This window comes from Bombina bombina, chromosome 4 (assembly GCF_027579735.1).
Source record: "Bombina bombina isolate aBomBom1 chromosome 4, aBomBom1.pri, whole genome shotgun sequence".
NCBI lineage: Eukaryota > Metazoa > Chordata > Amphibia > Anura > Bombinatoridae > Bombina > Bombina bombina.
This window is the reverse complement of record NC_069502.1, coordinates 767,744,766-767,762,423: the sequence shown is the minus strand read 5'-3', so window position 1 is coordinate 767,762,423 and position 17,658 is coordinate 767,744,766.

The window sequence follows — 17,658 nt, the reverse complement described above, 5'->3', positions numbered from 1 at the left end:
GAAAATTGAATCCTTTCTAAGAAAAGCTTACTTATGTTCAGGTAATCTTCTTAGACCTGCTATATTTTTAGCGGATGTTGCTGCAGCTTCAACTTTTTGGTTAGAAGCTTTAGCGCAACAAGTAACAGATCATAATTTTATAGCATTATTATTATTCTATAACATGCTCATAATTTTATTGGTGATACCATCTTTTGATATCATTAGAGTTGATGTCAGGTATATGTCTCTAGCTATTTTAGCTAGAAAAGCTTTATGGATTAAACTTGGAATGCTGATATGTCTTCTAAGTCAACTTTGCTTTCCCTTTCTTTCCAGGGTAATAAATTATTATCTCAACTGTTTCTGGAAGGAAGGGAACTTTTTTACCAAAGGATAAAAAATCTAAGGTAAATTTAGGTCTAATAATCATTTTCGTTCCTTTCCTCACAACAAGGAACAAAAGCCTGATCCTTCATCCTCAGGAGCGGTATCAGTTTGGAAACTATTTCCAGTTTGGAATATATCCAAGCCTTATAAAAACCTATAGCCAGCTCCTAAGTACCCATGAAGGTGCGGCCCTTATTCCATCTCAGCTGGTATGGGGCAGATTACGTTTTCTTCAAAGAAATTTGGATCAATTCCGTTCTCAATCTCTGGTTTCAGAACTTTGTTTCAGAAAGGTACAGAATTGGCTTCAAGTTAAGGCCTCCTGCTAAGAGATTTTTTTCTTTCCCGTGTCCCAGTTAACACAGCAAAGGCTCAGCATTTCTGAAATGTGTTTCAGATCTAGAGTTGGCTGGAGTAATTATGCCAGTTCCAGTTCTGGAACAGGGGCTGGGGTTTTATTTTATCTCTTCATTGTACCAAAGAAGGTCAATTCCTTCAGACCAGTTCCGGATCTATCAATATTGAATCGTTATGTAAGGATACCAACATTCAAGATGGTTACTGTAGGACTAGCCTGCCTTTTGTTTAGCAAGGGCATTATATGTCTACAATAGATTTACAGGATGTGTATCTGCATATTCCGATTCATCCAGATCACTTTTAGTGTCTGAGATTCTCTTTTTAGACAAGCATTACCAGTTTTGTGGCTCTACCGTTTGGCCTAGCCTCAGTTCCAAGAATTTTTTTCAAAGGTTCTCGGTGCCCTTCTTTCTGTAATCAGAGAACAGGGTTTTGGTATTTCCTTATTTGGACGATATCTTGGTACTTGCTCAGTCTTCTCATTTTCGAAGAATCTCATACGAATCGACGTGTGTTGTTTCTTCAAGTTCATGGTTGGAGGATCAATTTACCAATCAGTTCATTGATTCCTCAGACAAGGGTAACCTTTTTAGGTTTCTAGATGGATTCAGTGTCTATGACTCTGTCCTTGTCAGACAAGAGAAGTTTAACATTGATATCAGCTTGTCAAAACCTTCAGTCACAATCATTCCCTTTGGTAGCCTTATGCATGGAAATTTTAGGTCTTAGGACTGCCGCATCAGATGCGATCTCCTTTGCTCATTTTCACATGCGACCTCTTCAGCTCTGTATGCTGAACCAATGGTGCAGGGATTACTCAAAGATATCTCAATTAATATCTTTCAACCGATTATACGACACTCTCTGACATGGTGGACAGATCACCATCGTTTAGTTCAGGGGGCTTCTTTGTTCTTCCGACCTGGACTATAATCTCAACAGATGCAAGTCTTACAGGTTGGGGAGCTGTGTGGGGGTATCTGACGGCACAAGGGGTTTGGGAATCTCAGGAGGTGAGATGTCCGATCAATATTTTGGAACTCCGTGCAATTTTCAGAGCTCTTCAGTCTTGGCCTCTTCTGAAGAGAGAGTTGTTCATTTGTTTTCAGATAGACAATGTCACAACTGTGGCATACATCAATCATCAAGGAGGGACTCACAGTCCTCTGGCTATGAAAGAAGTATCTCGAATTTTGGTTTGGGCGGAATCCAGCTCCTGTCTAATCTCTGCGGTTCATATCCCAGGTATGGACAATTGGAAAGCGGATTATCTCAGTCGCCAAACATTGCACCTGGGCGAATGGTCTTCACCCAGAGGTATTTCCTCAGATTGTTCAAATGTGGGAACTCCCAGAAATAGATCTGATGGCTTCTCATCTAAACAAGAAACTTCCCTGGTATCTGTCCGGATCCCAGGATCCTCGGGCGGAGGCAGTGGATGCATTATCTCTTCCTTACAAGTGTCATCCTGCCTATATCTTTCCGCCTCTAGTTCTTCTTCCAAGGGTATTCTCCAATATTCTAAGGAATGCTCGTTTGTCCTGCTGGTAGCTCCAGCATGGCCTCACAGGTTTTGGTATGCGGATCTTGTCCGGATGGCCTCTTGCCAGCTGTGGACTCTTCCGTTAAGACCAGTCTTTCTGTCTCAAGGTTCTTTTTTCCATCAGGATCTCAAAACCTTAATTTTAAGGTATGGAGTTTGAACGCTTGATTCTTGGTCAAAGAGGTTTCTCTGACTCTGTGATTGATACTATGTGACAGGCTCGTAAATCTGTATCTAGAGAGATATATTATAGAGTCTGGAAGACTTATATTTCTTCAGGATGGTTTAGATAAAGGTTTGTCCGCAAGTTCCTTGAAAGACAAATCTCTGCTCTTTCTGTTCTTTTTCACAGAAGGATTGCTAATCTTCCTGATATTCATTGTTTTGTACAACCTTTGGTTCGTATAAAACCTGTCATTAAGTCAATTTCTCCTCCTTGGAGTTTGAATTTGGTTCTGGGGGCTCTTCAAGCTCCTCCTTTTGAACCCATGCATTCTTTGGTCGTTATATTACTTTCTTGGAAAGTTTTGTTTCTTTTGGCCATCTCTTCTGCCAGAAGAGTCTATGAATTATCTACTCTTTTTTGTGAGTCTTCTTTTCTGATTTTGCATCAGGATAAGGCGGTGCTGCGAAATTCTTTTGAATTTTTTACCTAAGGTTGTGAATTCTAACAACATTAGTAGAGAAATTGTGGTTCCTTCATTATGTCCTAATCCTATGAATTCTAAGGAGAAATCATTGCATTCTTTGGATGCTGTTAGAGCTTTGTAATATTATGTTGAAGCTACTAAGTCTTTCCGAAAGACTTCTAGTCTATTTGTCATCTTTTCCGGTTCTATAAAAGACCAGAAAGCTTCTGCCATTTCTTTGGCATCTTGGTTGAAATCTTTAATTCATCATGCCTATGTCGAGTCGGGTAAAACTCCGCCTCAAAGGATTACAGCTCATTCTACTAGGTCAGTTTCTACTTCCTGGGCGTTTAGGAATGAAGCTTCGGTTGATCAGATTTGCAAAGCAGCAACTTGGTCCTCTTTGCATGCTTTTACTAAATTCTACCATTTTTATGTGTTCTTCTTCTGAAGCAGTTTTTGGTAGAAACGTACTTCAGGCAGTGGTTTCAGTTTGAATCTTCTGCTTATGTTTTTTCATTAAAATTTTATTCTGGGTGTGGATTATTTTTGGCAGGAATTGGCTGTCTTTATTTTATCCCTCCCTCTCTAGTGACTCTTGTGTGGAAAGATCCACATCTTGGGTAATCATTATCCCATACGTCACTAGCTCATGGACTCTTGCTAATTACATGAAAGAAAACATAATTTATGTAAGAACTTACCTGATAAATTCATTTTTTTCATATTAGCAAGAGTCCATGAGGCCCGCCCTTTTTTGTGGTGGTTTTGATTTTTTTAAAGCACAATTATTCCATTTCCTTATTTTATATGCTTTCGCACTTTTTTCTTATCACCCCACTTCTTGGCTATTCGTTAAACTGAATTGTGGGTGTGGTGAGGGGTGTATTTATAGGCATTTTAAGGTTTGGGAAACTTTGCCCCTCCTGGTAGGAATGTATATCTCATACGTCACTAGCTCATGGACTCTTGCTAATATGAAAGAAATGAATTTATCAGGTAAGTTCTTACATAAATTATGTTTTTCTGGGTCAGTTAATTTACGCTTTGCAGTCTAAACCTATGGTGTTTTATTTTAAAAAGATCATTTAATTGAAAAATGTTAAAAAATAGTGAAATACAACTAAAATAATTGGAAGCAAGTAAGACAGCATACTTTAACATTATATTATAAAAGAAACATTTTAAGGAAAGGTGAATAAACCATCAAAATGAATTCATATAAAAATATAAATGTAATCTATATTTTACTAAGGTCTATAGCAAATTTGTTAACATATTTTGCAAGACATGAAGACTACCAGAGAATTATGTTTAAAGGGACATTAAACACTATGAGATGGTTATATAAAATGATAAATCATACATATATTTAAAAGTCTGCAATATACTTTCATTATTTATTTTGTCCACTTTTCCTGTAATTCCATTCTGAAATGTTGAGCTTTTCAGTTCCTGTTTGCAATGGAAGCACAGAACACTGTTATATTCCACACAGCCATTGGCTGCACACTCTAGTGACCTATTTATTCAATGTCCCTAATTGACCACAGCAGAGAAGGTAACCTAAGTTGCAACATGACAGTTCCCATTGTTTATAGACGCTAAAACTTTATAATTGGTTTGCAAATATTTAAACAGCAAATTAAACTTTAAAATAATACATCTGCATGTTATTCTCAGACTAATCTTTTCTTTAAATGCATCATATCTAGCACTTTAGTGTTTAATGGCCCTTTAATTATGTGGGTGTGATGACGGCACAATGTACATTGTGTTCTCCAAAGATTGTTATGATTCTGTTTCTAGTGTATCTCTAGCAGATAAAATCTTTCCAATGGACATTATTTGCTCAAAACATGATTTATGATTTCTCAGAATTAGCAACAATTTTCAAGATGTATAATGTTCACAACATAACTGACTGTTTGCAGTGACATTGGATGACCATTCTATCACTATTACAATATATTTTATAAGCGTTTCAAAATACAGGATTCTGAAATATGCCAATGTAGTAATTCCAGTAAGGTAAAAAGAATAGTCATGACCAATAATTAAAATTAAGGAACAGTGAGGGATGGCCTAAAGACATGTCATCAATTATTTAAGACAAGCTCAAAGAGTGGTACCCCTTGACAATATATTTTTAGTTTAGCCAAGATTAGGGCAACATTTATTACAAGGCGCATGTCCCGATTGGTTTCAGGCTTGCTCGTTTGAGCCTGCAAATGATATTTATGAAGCAGCGGTTTAAACTGCTACTTCATAAACCCTCTCCACCAAACTGAAATTAGCGGATGAAAATCACCCTGGATTAATTCGACCGGGGTGATTGACAAAGCCCTACTCTAACGCAATTGTTGTATGAGGGTGGTGGTGGTGATATTGCACAAGTGTTCCCCTGTGCAATAATAAATATGGGGTAATACATTAGCGCCACTATTTGGGTTTAAGATGTGGACAGGTTCACAACATGTGTCCGCTCGCAAATTGCCCTAGGATTTATTATTTTTATCCTACCTGATAGAGTGAAATATATATATAACCAAATCTAATACAGGATATACAAAAGTCACCATGCCTTGTTAATGCAAGGCACTTATAAACAAATGTTTAATGCATCAAAATAAGGTCCCATTGAAACGTTTTAGGAAATTCTGATGCAATTAAAGAAAAACATTGTTTATTTTAATCCATTCCAATTTATCGTTTCAGGAAAGTGTGTTAAATATTGCACATTAGCCAATTCCACATTTTAGTGCTTGAAAAGGAAGACAATTCCAGATTTATTTTACTATAATAAAAATATTTTACCAAGGAATCGCATGCCAATCCTCATGTTGGAAACTTTTATGTTATTTTACCTGAAAAACTAAACTGCCACTACTATATAGCCTTTCATAGGCTGTTAAATACATCCAACATATCGGACATTACACAATGTACATTTGATAAAATATAATATGAAGTGGCAAAGGTGATCCATGAATTAATACTAAATGGCTTGCCTGTGTTGCAAAATTTAAATAACTCATGTTTGTACAATTGCTGAGTCTATAGATTTTGTTATTTTAGGATATTTATAAATGTTATTAATGAATAATAGTCAGCAGTAATTCCAAATAAATCTTGAAAATATTGAATATTATTCAATCCCAATTAAAAATATAACTAAATTCTGATAGGTGTAAGATTATAGACCCAGTGACTATTTATGCAGCAATCAGGGTATCGATTATGACTGGATATATAACTGATTATTATAATATTAAAATATAAAGCAAGCTATAGAAGTATTTAAATTGAATTAATGTTTAATTAAATCGTCTGTTACCCTTTGGATATGAGCACAATATTGTTGAGAAATTAATTCTTAACCCAAAATGAATTAAATATCACATCACAATTAAAATTTACTAGACCAATTTAGAGTTAGTAACATCAACAAAATATACAATTATGGCTTACTTAACATTTGGTTAGCAAATATAGGCCAAATATCTATAATCATAACTACAATTCACAGATTAATTGTGTTTCAGAAAGTACAAACTATCTAACCCAATAATATTCTTATATGCATCAATACAACAGCAATGAGTACAATATAGCTAAACTTTAAATTTCTAAAGTAACTTAAAATCAATTTGAGTATTTATTTAATACAGAACCCCTTTCCCTTCAATAGTAAATTATCTCAATGCTAATATAATTATTATCTAGAAGGTACTGATTTATATTTATAATTTGGTATTTCATAGAATACCTTTAATTCACAATAGTACTTTAGATACTACACTAATGTTATAAGGGAATTTTAGCTATATTGACTATTGCAGAATGTAATTTCTATTATACATTACCAGATGGGCAGATAGTAAGGTCTGAGATTATTCACAACCCAAGTTCCACTGTCATACAGGAGAGTATTCCACGATATAGAAAAAAACCGGGTCATCACAGTTAAGTTTCTTTTCCAAAAAGAGAATTTTTTTTTATTTTTGTGTGTGCGTATATAAAAAAACAAAAAACTTAGTGTTCTTTTCTTTCATAATGTAGAACTTTTTGTCTGCTGACTTAGCTTGTTATTTTCGGGGGGGGGGAGGGCGGGGGAAGTGTCAGTTAGCACTTACAGTATTCTACACCGTCACCTGGAACTGAGAGGGTTATCTGAACGAGATATCTCGGGAACAGAAATCAGACACGCAGCAAGCCAGTCCAAAAGCTGTTATCTTTTATTAGAAGATGCACAACACTTCTTATAGGCAATAGTTACAGCATATAGGGTTAAACAATGACATGCTCATAACTACATCATCTTACACAGTATTTCTCACAAGAGAAGGAAGCTCATTAAAATATAATTGGGTAAAAGAAGAGTTTTAAGGAGTATTTCTATAACAATAATAAAAGTACATCTGGGCGCATAACTCAGCCCAAAGCAAGGCCGTTTGGGTATCTTACATAGATAACGGGGCTTCCAGGCGCATTGCCAGGAACATTCACAAGGCCAATCTAGCTATACAGATATTACTAACATATACATATTTCTTGGTCCATAATAAGCTGTTATAATAAACCATTCTTAGACAAAATGGTGTCAGTAATGCTAATATATCCTAACATACCACTCTTTTATTCTAACAGAATAACATAAAAGGAAAAGCACAGAAAATTAGTAAATCTGTTAACAATATACACCTAATACTTTGGTATAATATAAATCTATGTGATAATACTGTAGGGAAATGTATTTACATTTCCTGCTATAATATATAGACAACATTTAAAACTGAACCAGCCCCCCTATCTACCCCCAAACAACGCTGCATCTTTATTTATCAACCTGCAGAGCTAGCACCCACCCCCCCCCATATTTACGACAGTTTCTTGCTCTGTACACTCTTCACAGTGAAGCATGACATGGGAACAGCACAAGTATCTCTGGGTGGCCTCTGATCACTTTAAGAACAGTCTTTGTCCTCTTAGAGCTCCACCTTCCTCAGACACTCTGCTTCAATACCATAGTCCATTCGCAGTAGGGGTGCTTTGCCAGTGTCCATTTGCAGGTATATGCTGGAAGTCCGATGGTTTGTTCATGGGGTAGACAAGGAAAGCAGGTGGATCCTCATAGCAAGCAGACACTCGAGTCAGGAGGAGTCTAAGAAGGAAACAAAACAGCAAAAGATGAGCACACACCCTGATACAATCACAATTCTGTCCAACAAAAACTTCTTTCACCTTTTTGTAAGCATCACCATTTCCTTAAATAGCTTAACTTATCCTGTCATTTAAAACCAGGAAAACATTATGGATATATAATACAAACTAAATAAATTGTTTATACTTTTACAGAGAATAACTCACAGCTTCTCTATACAATTTAAATGATACTTCATGAATACTAAGCAAGTAAAAACTGCTAGACTTCATTAACAGGCTGTATGGCTATGCTAAGTAACTTATGCTAAGGCCTGCCCTGCAACATAAATGAAAAGTAAAACAGTCAATAGAAATATTTTCTTTAAAATTCATTTCTTCACACTTTCTCTTTGAACTACTAAAAAAAGATAATCTAGTGTTGCTTTATTCTGCAAAGCTACTATATGTAATGTTTATAATTTTCCAACTATTATCTTAATAGTCAGCTAACTAATCTGATATAAACACTACTAATTTACTAATTATTTTATACAACCTAAATTCTCTCGCACTCCTGCATGAGGAAAGAATACAATCATAACCTTATTAAAACTACAAAATATTTTTAATGGTAAACCTCTTTATGGTAAGATAATTCCTTTCACTGACAAACATTTACAAAACTCAAATTGCAGATACCATACCGGTTAATAAAGGGAAAAATACATTTGCTTTTATAACACAGCTCCAATAAGAGCCATTGTAGGTAGAAAATATACCATCAATATTACTATAATTATGCTACTCCAAAAACATGGTTGAGCCTTCTGTGTTCTACAATGGTGAAGGGTCAAGAATATTCTGAGATATTGCAGCATTTTCTTTAAACTATAAAGGTGCAAACATTCTCTATACTCAGTGGGCCATTCAAAAGGTTACAATTCTGCAAAGTTTAGAGTTACACGTATCTGGAGGGTTACTTTGTTTAAGTACATAAACTATAATGTGTACTAATACAAATAAGGCATACTTTTCTGCAGACAAAGCTATATGACTTCTTATAACCAATATGATCAATAAAAATAACACAGTTACAAGAGAATACAAAACAAGCAATATAAGTAAACAAGTTAAAACAATACTCCCCTAATTTAAATGTGGATGACTCTATAACAGCGTAACAGGTCCTCAATTCCAACAGGCAAGGCACAGTCCAGAGAAGGATAGTCTTTATGTTCTGAAGACACACATCATAGGAAACAGTCATAGATAACCCAGAGTTCAGTTCTGGGGCTAGTACCAGCATGCAAAGCAAAGAATGGATCCAAAGATAGTTCAGCAACTTTTACTGCAGTATGGTGGTTAAACAAACTTGACAAAAAAGTATTTTATCTTCACCTAGGCACCTGGCATTTCTTTATTTAAAAGGTTTACTTGCATTCAATCTTTTGAAGAGTGCACTATGAAATTTTATCTGTATAGATTTACCTAAATATGAAAAACTCAAAAATAATTTACTTAGTGTTTTTACTTTCTGGATACAGCTTCATGATCTCATCCTGCAAATACAAATGTTGTATTAATAACAAAAAAAAAACATTTTAGGTTCATTTTCTTACTAAGAAACACCCTGTGTGTCACGCAAACACAATATAACATCAAACTATAAGACAATTCCTGCACTCCTAAAAGAAGTAGTATACTATTCTTAAAATAAGGCAAAATCAAATACAACTCAATATTCCATTCATACAACACCCTTCCACATACATTCACTAAAAATAAAAACATAGAAAACAGTGAAAACCAACTGTCCATTCCACAAAACAAAACATTAACAGCCGGCACAAACTTTTAACAACCGTGATCAACCTGAAATTCTGCACATATATTTACATTCACTGAAACACATCACTGAAAAATCCTACATTCTGGCAAAACAATACAAATAATTAAAATTCTATAACAACCGTCTATGCCCTGGTTTTGCAAATTCCACCATGCACAATACCATGAGATCACGCTAATAATGCAATCACTTCAGAAGATCAATGAACACCAGTTGCATATTTACAAATAAAATCCCTAGCTATAAATTTACAAAGGAACACACAAACACCTAAGTACTATATTCAGGGAAAGGTCAGATAATAATGGTACAGCCACTGTTCTATATAGCCCCTGCTTGCATGCACAGTGCAAACTAACTGTTAAATAAATCATGTTTGGCACAAATAATTTGTGAAAAGCTCTAGAATTCAGTCTATACTTTTACATAACCAAGATTTTAATAAATACACAATTATTTGATTTATTTTTTTGTATGTAATTTGATATTCAACATTTTGCAGCTCTCTGACAAAATATAACAATTGTATACAACAAAATGAGCTTTCTAAAAATAATAATAATTTACACTAATAGATTAAAAGGACAGTTTGCCCAAAAAGTTCCCCTTTAAATTGTTCCCAATGACCCATCTCACCTGATGGAGTGCCTTTAATTGTTTACAAATAGATCGGTTTTCCAGACAAATATCAGATTAGGACAATGAGATATGCTATAACCTGAAACTTAAACCATTATAATAGGCTGTGATTTAAAAGTACAAAAGTAACTACTTCATACATACAAATAAACCTGAAACTACAATTTCTCCTTTTTTATACTACACAGCTGGAATAAAAAATTATTGAACTGTCCCTTTACATATATATAACCTAGCCATGATTAGGAAACTTGTGTTATTTACCATTAAAATTCTACTTCTTTACTGTATCATAACCTGCATATTTAAATGAGAGCCATCACAGCATAAATAATATTACACAGTAATATGTTACCCATTTATATTAAAACGTATACTGAATTAATTTACTTGCAACAGAAACAGACCCAAATACTTTAGATACATTTAATAGCTTACAGCATATAGTCTGTTCTTTTATTCTTTTTTTTAACTCCTTGCATGAATCTTACATTACACACAACATACCTTAATCAAAATATTTACCAGATTTAATATATCTTCCACCATTGCATACTTTCCTTAGTTACTTCACTTGCAAAAACAATATATTTTATGTGCCTTTAACAGGTGGAAAACGCACTAAATCTCTCTTCAGTCTTTATTTGCATAAAACAAATATCACTTAAAACTACAAATGCTTTTAATAATACACATAATTAAGAACATATATATGCCTCATTACAACGTCTGATTTTTTATTTTTTGCTAATAAACTAGCCTGAATAATTACCATTCATAAAGAAAAATGCACCAAGGTCATTTTTACAGCGATACACACGCAAGCTCATATCAACCTGCATACGATAAATTCACTCCCAACATTGAGCAAGTTTAACCTTTTTTTTTTTTTCTTTTCAAAGACACTGAGACGTTCTCTCTCTTCCAGGAAAACATGTATTTCAAACATAGCAAAGACATTTAGAAATACAATAAGATTAACTTTCCACCTAATTTAAAATGTATCTGAAAGTGTCCGAATTTGCAAGGAATGGCCATTTTCCCAACAGATTGAGACATAAACAAATTTTAGACAGGATAATACATCCTCAGATATTTAGTGCAGAGTAAACCTTTTACACATAACATGGGACACAGTGAATACATTACACATAACATACACAGAATCTCTGTTTCGTTACTGAATCTACAGAGCTGAAATCTGACAGCTTGGATTCCCCCGTCCCCCTCCCTTTCTGGAGTGGACATTTCTCTGCCTGCAATGCTTTTGTCTTGAACAGAAACTGTTTACCCTTTTGTAGACATTAAAGATGCAATAACAGTCTCCTCTGTGCATTATTATCAATATTTTATATTATTATTATTAATATTTCTTAAGCACAGCACATCACAGCACAAATGAAAAAGCAGCATAAGCATCAACAAATACCAACTCAGCTCCAGTGATAGGTAAACCAGTATTATAGGGATATATAAGGAAACTTTAACACAGGTGAGACTTTAACTGACCGTACAATAGCACTACAACTTGCACGAGGACTTTAACCACCGCAAATGCCCGCTTACTCTTGTGCCTCACTTGAGCTTCACTAGCTGGACTCAAACCTGTCTAGAGTGGTTAATACAAAGCAAGACTCGAACTTGCCACTATAAATGCCGGCAGGACTAAAACCTCCGCAAAACCTGCACCTCCACCGCAGGAACCCCTTATAAAAGGACTTTAACCCTTTATAGATATCACTAACACATTTTATAACATTACATTTTAGGTTCAGATTCACAGAGGGAAAAGCAGAGTAAAAAATACTTATCTACTTACCCAGTGCAAATCCCACGCTCTGACACCAGAATTGTTAGGTGTTATTTTCAGGGGGGGGGGGAGAGTGTCAGCACTCTATTCTACATATCTCGGGAACAGAAATTAGACACATAGCAAGTCAGTCCAAAAGCTGTTCTGTTTATTAGAAGATGCACAACACTTCTTATAGGCAATAGTTACAGCATATAGGGTTAAACAATGACGTGCTCATAACTACATCATCTTACACAGTATTTCTCACAAGAGAAGGAAGCTCATTAAAATATAATTGGGTAAAAGAAGAGTTTTAAGGAGTATTTCTATAACAATAATAAAAGTACATCTGGGCGCATAACTCAGCCCAAAGCAAGGCCGTTTGGGCATCTTACATAGATAACGGGGCTTCCAGGTGCATTGCCAGGAACATTCACAAGGCCAATCTAGCTCTACAGATATTACTAACATCTACATATTTATTGGTACATAATAAGCTGTTATAATAAACCATTCTTAGACAAAATGGATGCCTAAGACAAAATGGTGTCGGTAATACTAATATGTCCTAACATGGGGTGACTTAATTTCCTTAAAGGGACACTAAAGGCAAAAAAAAAGAATTTACAATAGCAAAGAACCTACGAAAATAAAGACCTTTACAATTCCCTATCCGTTTCAAATACTTACTGTTTTGCAGCAATGTTCCCCTGAATGTTTAAAGGGACACTGTACCCAATTTTTTTCTTTTGTAATTCAGATAGAGCATGCAATTTTAAGCAACTTTCTAATTTACTCCTAATATCAAATTTTCTTTGTTCTCTTGCTATCATTATTTGAAAAAGAAGGCATCTAAGCTTTTTTTTTGTTTCAGTACTCTGGACAGCACTTTTTTTATTGGTGGATGAATTTATCCACCAATCGGCAAGGACAACCCAGGTTGTTCACCAAAAATGGGCCGGCATCTAAACTTACATTCTTGCATTTCAAATAAAGATACCAAGAGAATGAAGAAAATTTGATAATAGGAGTAAATTAGAAAGTTGCTTAAAATTTCATGCTCAATCTGAATCACGAAAGAAACATTTTGGGTACAGTGTCCCTTTAACACTTTCCAAACCCACTTCATTGATAGTTTTTTCGTTTGTCCAATCAGGGCTGACAACACAGGTTGGAACATGGCGGCAGTTTTCAGAGATGCGCATGCACAAGCTAGTGCGATGTCATTGAATATGTCACCGGCTTGAAGTCTGTTCTGGATGTAGTAGACCCCTTTCAAATGCGCATGCGTGATAGAAATTACTGTGGGTAATGTCGGCATCAGTGCGGCAATCTGCGCATGCGCTAATTAACCGATCCAATTGCACATGCACAAGATGATGAAATCTCAAGCTAATTATATTCATAAACTCGCCATACGATTGGAAATTGATTTATACCATGTACGGCCCATATTTGAGGGCTGGATGAAGTGATGTCATGCCTAAAATATAAAATTATATTTTATTACGATTATCAGCATCGTTGGAGTATAAAAGAAGGTAAATTAGATTGGATTTATGTATGGGATATAAAATCTGTGGTCCGTTTGGAAGCAAAAAAACAAAAGTTAGTAATCCTTTAAGGTATATACATATGACGGCATTATCTAATTTTGGCCAATTGAACTGAAAAAAAATAAAATAAATATATATATATATATATATATATATATATATATATATATATATATATATATATATATATATATATATATATATATATATATATATATATATAGTCCATATGTAGAAAGTAACAGCACCACTGCATCAATTTTCTTAAAGGTGAATTATTTCTTTATTGGAGATATCACAACAATAAAACAGCGACGTTTCGGACCTACATGGTCTTTAATCATGCATAGTTAAAACACAGTAAAACACACATTTAAAAAGGGTGGTTTGACCAATCAGATTTCAGCTCACATTCTTAATTGAATTAACCCATGCCTATCCAGGCAAGATAATATACATATTACTTTTTCTATTGGTGGCCTCTAGTGGTACCATATTGAATGACACCCTATCAAAATTTATAAAAACAAATACAGATCGTAGTCCCTATTCAGACCATAAGGGTATAATGTATTTAATTTCTTGATCCACCAAACTTCTTTTTGTTTTAGTTTAAGTTCTCTGTTACCCCCTCTTCTGTGTGTGGGGATATGATCGATTACTTGGAAGCGCAGCTGACTAACAGTGTGTCCCATTTGGGTGAAATGTGCAGATACTGGCAGAGACATATCTTTAGATTTAATTGATGCCTTATGCTGACTAAACCTATCCCTGGCGGCTTGGGTGGTCTCTCCGATATAACAGAGGCCACATGGACATTTGAGTAGATAGATTACATAATTGGTTTGACAAGTGTATAGACCATTGATGGTATACTGTTTACGTTTGTCATTTTGGGCCAAATATGTACCTCTAATAACTGAATTACATTGTGCACAGTGCAGACAAGGATAACATCCTTTATTGGGAGTAGTCAAATAGTTAATTTCAGATTGTTTAGTTGTCCCCACATCTGCTCTGACTAGATTATCCCTTAGATTCCTCACCCGTCTATAGGATGGCATTGGTGGTAATTTGAAAGACTCAACTTCAGGATTAAATTTTGTTAATAGATGCCAGTGTTTTCTTACTGCTTTAAAAATATGTTGGCTTCGCTGACTATATTCCATAGTGAGCACCAATCTATTTACATCATTTCTGGTTTTAGGTTTGGCTTTACTTTTATCAAGATCCATGATACTTTTATTTATAATCTCCTGAGGATAACCTCTTTTAATAAACTTCTTACCCATAGATTGTAGCCTAGAGGGCAATCAGTCCTGATCACTCACTATCCTTTTAGTGCGTAGTAACTGGCTTCTTGGGATAGAATTGAACACTGTCTCCGGATGGAAACTTTCATACCTCAAAAGAGTGTTTCTGTCTGTAGGTTTAGTAAAGAGATCAGTGTTCAATTTATCATCTTGTATATAAACAGTGGTGTCCAAAAAATTAATCTCATGTGATGAATATGTAAGTGTAAACTTGATGTTTGTCATTGAGGCATTAATTTCATCCACAAACTGTGTCAAAGACTCCAATGAGCCCCCCCATATGCCAAAAATATCATCTATATACCTTAGCCATAGCTTACAACAAGAATTGAATGACTTATTGATGTAAACAAATTTATTTTCAAAGCCACTCATGAACAGATTGGCATATGAGGGGGCTACATTGGAGCCCATGGCCGTACCCCTCTTCTGCATATAATAGGTGTCCTGAAACAAAAAATAGTTGCAGTATAAAACAAGTCTTAGCAAATCATCAATAAGATCTATCTGTGTTAGGTCATATTATTTACAATTATTCAAAAAACTTCTCACAGTATCAAGGCCTGCCTCATGAGGGATAGAGGTATACAAATTAACCACATCTAGAGAAAAGATAAACCAACTTTCTTCCATTTTTACTTTTTCTAGTTTTATCAGGAAATCATTGGTGTCTTTTATAAAAGACTTCTGTTCTTTAACCATTGGAAAAAGAATTCTATCCAGAAAAATTGACACATTTGAAAAAATGGACTCTGTGCATGCCACAATGGGCCGCCCTGGTGGGGATGACATATTCTTGTGAACCTTGGGCAAGGTATAAAAAACTGGTGTTATAGGATGTTTCTTATATAAAAAATCAAATACCTGTTTAGTTATAGTATTGCATTGAACTGCCCTATCTAGAATTGTTTTTAATTCTTTTTGTATTTCAACAAGAGGATTGTGATCTAATACTTCATATACCCCTCCATCAGAGAGTTGGTGTAAAATTTCTTGAATATAGTACTTAGTGTCTAGTATTACAACAGCTCCGCCCTTATCGGCATTTTTTATTGTAATATCTTTATTGTTTTTTAGGGACAACATAGCTTCATATTCATCTTTTGTAAGATTATAATTTTTCATCTCTGGATTTAAAGGGACACTGTACCCAAAAATTTTCTTTCGTGATTCAGATTGAGCATGAGATTTTAAGCAACTTTCTAATTTACTCCTATTATACAATTTTCTTTATTCTCTTGGCATCTTTATTTGAAATGCAAGAATGTAAGTTTAGATGCCGCCCCATTTTTGGTGAACAACCTGGGTTGTCCTTGCTGATTGGTGGATAAATTCATCCACCAATAAAAAAGTGCTGTCCAGAGTACTGAAACCAAAAAAAAGCTTAGATGCCTTCTTTTTCAAATAATGATAGCAAGAGAACAAAGAAAAATTGATAATAGGAGTAAATTAGAAAGTTGCTTATAATTGCATGCTCTTTCTGAATTACAAAAGAAAAAATTTGGGTACAGTGTCCCTTTAAGTTAAACTTTTTCATTAAGTTATTGATATCCTGTTGTACAAACCTAATAAAAGTTTCCACACCAGAATTACTGGTAGGAGGTATGAATGAAGACTTTTTGTGTAAATTAAGGCATTTCAGATCAAGGGGATTTGTTTGCATAACACCTTCATTTATTTGGCTTTCAGTACACACATTATTTGTATTTATATTATTGCTACCATACATAGCTTTCAACCTGAGCATTCTGAAAAATTTATACAAGTCTTTATCGACTTCAAATTCGTCACAGTCCTTAGTAGGGCAGAAGGAAAGTCCTTTCATTAGCAAGCTGTGTTCCGTCTCGGTTAGCTCGTATTCCGAGATATTAATTACTAGACTCTCCTTGTCCTGTATGTGGGAAATGTGGTCAGGCTGTTCGTTTACCTTCATTTCCGCATACCTCGTCGGAACCTCCCTCCTTGTTGACGTCTCGGCATCTGCCGGTTTCGGTTCCAGGAGCTCTGCGTGTACATCCGTTGTTCTTTGGGATCGGCGGTGCTTCCGCCCTCCCCTCCGGTGTCTCCTTCTGAGCCGGAATCTAAAAAACTTTCCCCAGAGGATGACCCTTCGGCTAGTCTGTCCTGCTCTGTTGACGCTCTCGGCATTCTCCTCCAGTGAGGTGTATCGCGTATCTCGCGTTGTCTTGACGTGTGGTCACGTGACCAGTTGTACACCCGGTGATTGGTGTAATCAAGCTCATCACGTACAAACTTAGATCTTTTCCTCTCCTCAAGATCTGAACGGTATTGAGCCAACAATGTATCAATTTCTTCTTTAGTGGTTTGCAACATTTCCAAAGTATACTTTGTTTCCATTCCCCGCTCAGCTTCCAGCACCAATCCTTTTTGTTTGTCAATCTCTAACTGCAGACATTCTACAGTGAGCACAATTAAATCAAAAGAGCACTTGTTAAGTATACT